Raw genomic sequence first — 8,179 nt, 5'->3', positions numbered from 1 at the left:
GGTGAGCATAGGATTGTAAAGCAAAGAAAGTTGAATATTTCTACCCAACTATAGTAACCTTATGAATTATGTTTCTCCATAATAAGGATAGACTAGGCAAACAAATCAAATTTTCACGTCACCTGATTAGGGCACTCACTGCCCAAAACAGTACAGGGGAAATTCTAACATTCTTACTCTGTATTTCTCCTTTTTCCTAGGCTTCAAGTGGGGCCACCACCTTTCTGTTTTCATCAGGCTGTATTTTTAGAACATTAAAATTTCCAAATTGACAATTGAATTGTAAACCAAGGGAGGCATTTTTCATTCTTTCCTGACATTAAGATGTGTCATAAACAGGGTATTGCAACCATCTTGCCTTATTTTTTTCCTTTGCCTCCTTCTCTGTTGATATATGCAGAGCAACTTTCTCAAAAGCACATGTAATCTCTTTTGTATAGTATTTTTTCCCAATTACATATAAAGACAATTTTTAAGATTTTTTAAAATTTTGAGTTCAAAATTTTCTCCCTTACTCCCTCACCTCCCCTCTCTTTAAAATGGTAAGAAATTTCATATAGGTTAGATATATGCATTCATTTAAAACATTTCTGTATTAGTCATTGTTGTGAAAGAAGAAACAGGCCAAAAGAAAAAAGCCGTAAAAAATAATTTGCTTCAATCGACATTGATGCCTTCAGTTCTTTCTCAGTATGTGGATAGCATTTTTCATCATGAGTCCTTTGTAATTGTCTTGGATCATTGTATGGCTAAGAATAGCTCTCTTATTCATAACTGATCATCATACAATATTGTTGTTACTTTATATAATGTTCTTCTGATTCTGCTCACTTCACTTTGTAACAGTTCATGTAAGTCTTTCCAGGTTTTTCTGAAATCCACTTGCTCATCATTTCTTAGAAGACAATACTATCCATACACCACATTCATATACAACAACTTGTTCAGCCATTCCCCAATTGATGGACATCTCCATTTCCAATTCTTTACCATCAGAAAAAGAGCTGCTGTTAGTATTTTTGTACAAGTAGGTCCTTCCTCCCCCACCCTTTTTAAAATCTCTTTGGGCGGGCGGCTAGGTGGCACAGTGGATAAAGCACCGGCCCTGGATTCAAGGAATACCTGAGTTCAAATTCGGCCTCAGACACTTGACACTTACTAGCTGTGTGACCCTGGGCAAGTCACTTAACCCCCATTGCCCCACAAAAAACAAAAAACAAAAAACAAATAAAATCTCTTTGGGATATAGACCCAGCAGTGGTATTGCTGGATCAAAGGGTATGTGTAGTTTGCCTTTTGGGCATAGTTTCAAATTGCTCTCCAGAATGATTGGATCAGTTCACAACTCCACTAAGAGGGAACATATAATAATCTTACTACAATGTAAGAGCATTTGGACTTTTGGTATTAACTACACTGTGGTGCTGAGGGAACAAGATCCTTTCCTATTTGTGCCTTAGGTTCACCCCCATTTCAGCCTTTGGGTTGATATTGCTATTCCCACAGACACTTTCCTTACCAACAAAGCTGATATGTGCCCCTAATAGTCCATTCTCTTTCCCTTCCTCCCTTCAGCTTTTACTTTTACCAATTCCTCTTCTCAGGTCCTAACCTTTCTCTTGGCTCTAAAAAGTGTGTTTTTTTTTTCAGGCCCCTTTATTCTGAATCAATGTTTCTTGGATTTCTTATACCCAAAGGCACAAATAGAAATTATTTCACCTGTTGCCAAAAAAACCCCAAAAAACAATTGTAGAATTTGGGGCAGGGGGGAGAAAGGAATAGAATTGCAAAGAGTAGCCCCACCAAACTTGCATATGGCAAAGGGTCCCCCCTCAGAGTCTCCTATACCTGTGAAGAGTTTGAAGGAAAGGCAGGCCCCAGGAAAAGAATTTAATGGTGAAGAGACCCTGATGATTATAGCCAGGATGACTGTGTCAGGGAGCAGGGTAGAATCATACCCCATGGCACAGATCAGCAAAGGGCCATGAGATCATGGTATCATGGCATCATGGATTTAGAGCTGGAAAGGACCTAAGAGGATGCCATTTTACAGGTGAGAAATTCATTGAATTGCCCTGGTCTAACACCTTCATTTTGCAGGTAATGAAATGGAGGCTAAAGGAGGTAAAGTAACTTGCCCCAAATAACAGAGTTCATAAATGGCAAAAATAAGATTGGAGCCTACATCCTGTAGGTAAGGTCCAATACTCTTTCCCCTAAATCATAAGACATCCCAAGGAGTTTAGCCTCTGGGCTGCCATAGCTATAAAGAGGAAGGATACCCCACCACCACCACTATCACCACTCCATGTGACTGTCCTAGAGAAAACTTCAAGTCACCACACCCTAGTTACAGCTCTGCCTATACCTTATTCTCGTCCTTGATCGTCAGCGATTCCATTTGACTGTGATAAACACCCCTGAACTTTTTTTCCTCTATACTGCCTATAATGTTTTCTCTCTCCACCCCCTGAACTACATTGAAAATGCTCTGCAGCCCTGCAGGCTCTCCTTCTGACTGGCTGGTCTCTTCTAGAAGCCTAATTTTAAGGAGGAAGACCAGACCAACCAAGTCTTCATTCTTCTCCTGGCTGTGCTGCTGATTCGTCACCACAGGACTTTCCCTACAAGGTCCCCCACATGGGGTACCTTCACCCCCCCCAACTCCTTTTGTAAGGTCTTCTCCATTAGAATGGAAACTTCTTGAGGGCAGGCACTCTCCTTCTATCTGCTGATATTCACATACTCAGAGCTGAACCAGTTTCTGGCATATAGTAAGCACATAATAAAACCTTGGCTATTGACTTGATTTCACTGCTATACTCAGCATGGTGTTTTAGAAAGGGTACTGGCCTTATTGTTAGAACACCTGATTCTGGTCTCATCTCCCTTGCTTATTAGTGATGTAACCTTCCGCAAATTACTTCTCCTTTAGCATAATTTTCATCATTTGTAAAATACAGAAGAAACTTGTACTGCTTGCCACATAAGGCTATTGTGAGCACTTTGTAAAGTGCTATGGAAATAGAAGCGTGGAGGTTGTTCAAGGGAGTTCCCAGGTCAATTTAATGAGCTTAGTGAGCTTTTGTTTAGGATTTCGATGGTATGGGGCATGCCCATTGATGATATCCCTGAGAGGACTGGGGATATCTCTTAGACACTGAGGGTTGTTTCATTAGTTCTGACTTTATTATGGGTTAGAATCATCCTTTGCACTGGGCCTTTGAGGGCCTATGAGCCCTAAACACAAACCAGAGAACATCAGAACTAAGAACAGACCAAGGCCCTGGGTAATGCATCCATACAACTTCCTCCCTGCAGCTTCAGATGGCAGCCTTGGTGTAGAGAGGCATTGTAGTTGAACATTTTAGCTGGAGAGGTGGCAGTGGGAGGCACTTCTATCACTCTCTCTCTTTTTTTTTTTTTTTTTGGTGGGGCAATGAGGGTTAAATGACTTGCCCAGGGTCACACAGCTAGTTAAGTATCAAATATCTGAGGTCAGATTTGGACTCAGGTCCTCCTGAATCCAGGGCTGGTGTTCTATCCACTGCGCCACCTAGCTGCCCACTTCTATCACTCTCAGACCCAGAGATGGCAGCCATGGTAAGAAATACATGACCAAGTGGTGGCAGTTCCTGAACCCCAACAATTCTGGATATAGGGGGAATCTCTTAGACAATGTCACGTCTCTGGGGAGTTCTAGGACCTTGACTCCTGAAAGGAGGGAGATTTCCTGTATACTATTTAATCACTGAAGAGTTCAGACACCTGGTGTCATAGAGAGAAGGGAGGGGAGGAAGGGTAAAAAGGAAGCACCAGTGTACTGGGAAGATCTCCCATGAAGTCCTATAGCAGGAACTTGGCACAAATTGTGGCTGGCACAGAGTAAGCACACATACATGCTTATTGACTGAGCCATGATCTAGGGAAGGGGAAAAAAAGGAAAGAAAGAAAAGAAGTATTTATTTTCTACTCTACGCCAAGCACTTTACAAACGTCACCATGTATTTGATCCTCACAGCCCCCTGGGGAGGGGGGGTGCTATTTTTTATATATTTATTGTTTTTGGTGCAGGGCAATGAGGGTTAAGTGACTTGCCCAGGGTCACACAGCTAGTGAGTGTCAAGCGTCTGAGGCTGGATTTGAACTCCTGAATCCAGGGCCAGTGCTTTATCCACTGTACCACCTAGCTGCCCCATTGGGGGTGCTATTTTTATACCCATTTTTCAGATGATGAAAGTGGTAAATGACTCGTCCCAGATTCATGCCCTGAGGAAATGTCTACAGTCAACTTGAACTCAGGTCTTCCTGCTTCCAGGTCCAGCACTCTGTCCAGCATACCACCTGGTTTCCTTAAAATAGGGTAAGAAAAGGCCTGGATTTTTCCTTCTGATACTTCTGTGAGTTGTATGAACAGTGTAAATCTGATGGGATTTGCAAGTCCCGGTTTATTTCCCTTCTGGAGGAAACCCAATCCCTTAGGGTAATACCATGGGACTGGAGGTCTATGTGAATTCCTGGGTTGAGAGCAGGACTCACTGAAATGTCAAGGGAGCTATCTCTCTGGTGTCCCTAAGGGTTTTGTATTTTTTACTTCTAAGGGGAGTCCAAAACCACAGGGTGGTGCTGGCAGATCTCAAAGGTGGGGAGTGGAGGGCAGATAAGGTTCATAAAGGACAAATAGATCACCTGTGCATGGATCAGCATGAGTTTTTTGAATTTTCTCTGGAGTAAAAGAAAAACTATCCCGCACATGCTATTCATTATTACCCAGAGCATGTACATAGGACCTGAAGAGTCCCTTTTACCTATCTCTGTAGAAACGGAGACCCAAGTTCTAGTCAAGCTATATTATGAAAGATATTTCCTAGAGAAAACTCTGGAGACAAAGGAAGTCAAAGGTTTGGGGGATTTGGAGAGGTCTGCCACCAAGAATGAACGTGGTCTATGTAAGCCTAGGTTACTCAAATAGTCGTCCTCATCAACAACTGTTACCAAAAGAATGCATAGCAAACCTGCCTTGAAACTAGGAAGAGGTGTGGCTGGGTAGTGAAGTAGATAAAGCACCAGGCCTGGAGTCAGGAGGAACTGAGTTCAAATCCATCCTTAGATACTTACTAGCTGTATGACTGAGCAAGTCACTTAACCCAGATTGTGGAAGGAAGGAAGGAGGAAGGATCTGGGTTCAAGTCCTACCTCTGACACATAGTGGCAGTGTGACCCCGGCCAATACATTTAACTCTCCAGGAATAACAATTGCAAAGACAATGCTGTGCTGCACTGAGAGAGGGGATTTCCTTAGGAGTTGACTAAATGGAGGAAATCCTCCATTTAGATCCTCTCCCTCTCCCTCTCCCTCTTATTATTATTCCAATCAGCTTGGTCCATTATATTCTTTTTGTCTCATTATTTAGGGATTCACAATGCACATTTACATGTTAGAACAATGATCAGAATGCCCTGGGAAGCCCCAGTATCTTCCCTTGAACATTTGAAATGTTTAAGGCCCCTAATTTGCATTAAAACATAGAAACCTCAGTTACTTAAACTGTGATTCACACAGGGAAGAACTAGATCACTGAGCACCTTGGGGAGGGGGGGAGGGTTGACCCTGGAATCAGGAAGACTTGGGTTCAAATCCTGCATTGGTTAGGTCACCATGAGCAAATCATTTAGGCTATGAGGTACCCAGGCAGCTTTCTAAGACTAGATGTTAGACATTTAAAAAATACATAGTCCTCTGTCTCCTGACAGGCAGGGTAACATTGGCACCTCAAGATATAGTTAATATTATAACAAAGAGAATAAACTCGATATCATGAATTCGAAGCTTTGTATACCACCCTCATTTTCTGGCCTTAGTATATATAAATATTCCATAGCTGTTGATTATTTTCTAGTTCATAATCTTTTTTTTTTTTTTAAGAATAAAAGACTAGGGGCAGCTAGGTGGTGCAGTGGATAGAGCACCGGCCCTGAATTCAGGAGTACCTGAGTTCAAATCCAGCCTCAGACATTTAACACTTACTAGCTGTGTGACCTTGGGCAAGTCACTTAACCCCAATTACCTCACTTAAAAATAAATATATTAAAAAAAAAAAGAATAAAAGACTACATGTTGGAGGCAACTTGCCGATCTGTATTGGTGTAGGAAGTTTCCATTTCAGAGGTTCCCTACACTGACAATCACAGGACAAAAGAGGTGATCAGCTCACAGCTAAGAATGTGTGCTCAAAAAGAAAAAAAAAAAAAAAGAAGAATGTGTGCTCCCTGGCATCTGCTGATCTGTGGTCTAAAACAGGGGTCTTGCTAGTTCACAGGTTGGACAAAATATGGCTGCAGACAGGATTTGACACTTAGGCTGTAATTTGCCTAGAACACTGAGTTAAACCCAATGAGGTGATATTAAGTAGCAATAAATGAGGGGACAGCTAGGTGGCACAGTGGATAAAGCACTGGTTCTGAATTCAGGAGGACCTGAGTTCAAATCTGACCTCAGACACTTGACACTTACTAGCTATGTGAACCTGGGCAAGTCACTTAACCCTCATTGCCCCACCAAAATAATAATAGTAATAATAATAATTAATAATAATAATAGTAATAAATGCAAAATTCTACTAGGTCCATAAAAAAATCAGATAAGTAATGGATATGGGAGGTATAGCTGGAGAGCATGGTAGATCTTGGGTTTGCATCCCACACTAGCCATGTGATTCTGGGCAATCATTTGAATCACTTTAGTCAGGAGAGACAGAGACCTCTTAGAGCCTCAGTTTCCTCATTTGTAAAATGAGGGTTATATATATTATACTGCCCCTCTTACAGGATATATGTGAAGAAAGTGTGTTAGTCATAAGGCATTAAAGGCATGAGAGCTATTGAAATAAATGGAATTAAGAAAACAAATACAATGACTCCAAAAATATAAATGGAAAGAACAATAAAAACTGAGTTTGGCCAGAAAAAGAAGAATCATGAAAATGCATCTCTCTCTCTCCCTCTCCCTCTTTCTCTCACCACCCCCATTCACCTCCTGCCGCACTTCTTTGCAAAGATGGGGAACTATGGATAGGAAACATTGGATATTCTGTCAGGCTTGATTGCTGTTTTCCTGTGCAGCTTTCTTTCCTCTCTTTTATTTTTTTTATTATAAGAGGTAACTCTGGGTAGGGTGGGGGAAGATGCAGTAGAAAATTAAGGGGATGTAGAAACAAAAGATATTAATAATTTGTTTAATAAGAACAATGATTATCAGCTATTATTACTGTTCTCTCCACATCTTTCTCCTATGGCCAGTTAGTGCATCTGTTTAAAAAAAATAAAGCACTTAAAAATGGAGCTTGAAAAAGGGAGGTGACACCCATAAATATTTTCCTAACTGACTTCCAACTAACCAAAGCCATGAGGACTAGAATGCTGATTCATTTCCAAATAACAACAAAAACTCCTCTCTGCCCAAGGAATGGGAACAGTAAAATTGTTATGACATTGGTAGCAAAAGCCCAACCCAATAAAAACACCAGGGGGATTTTATAGGCTTCCCATTTACGTGAGTAGTAAACCAAATGTGCGCATGTGGATGTTAGACATTGAAAATAGATAGAGGAATAATATTAATAATAATAGCTAGTATTTATATGATAACTTATGGTTTGTTTGCAAAGCACTTGATGATAGAGAGACAGACAGACATACCTATCTATCTATCTATCTATCTATCTATCTATCTATCTATCTATCTATCTATCTATCTATACTATTTACCTCAGCCTCTCCATATAATAACCCTGTACCTTATGGTTTGTTTGCAAAGCACTAGACAGATAGATAGATAGACAGACAGACATACCTATCTATTTATCTCAACCTCTCCATATAATAACCCTGTATCTTATGGTTTGTTTGCAAAGCACTATAGATAGATAGATATAGATAGATAGATAGATAGATAGATAGATAGATAGATAGATAGATAGATAGATAGATAGATAGATGATAGATTGATAGATCAATACATCTAGATTCACCTATCTCTAGATATAGACACACAGAGATATCTATTTATAGATCAATACATTTAGATACACAAATCTCTATCTAGGTTATCTAGTATCTAGTAAATTAGATAGATAGATCAACAGATGGATGGATAGATAGATGATAGATTGATTTATTG

Source organism: Dromiciops gliroides, chromosome 1, assembly GCF_019393635.1.
Source record: "Dromiciops gliroides isolate mDroGli1 chromosome 1, mDroGli1.pri, whole genome shotgun sequence".
Lineage (NCBI taxonomy): Eukaryota > Metazoa > Chordata > Mammalia > Microbiotheria > Microbiotheriidae > Dromiciops > Dromiciops gliroides.
This window is presented reverse-complemented; position numbering follows the sequence as displayed.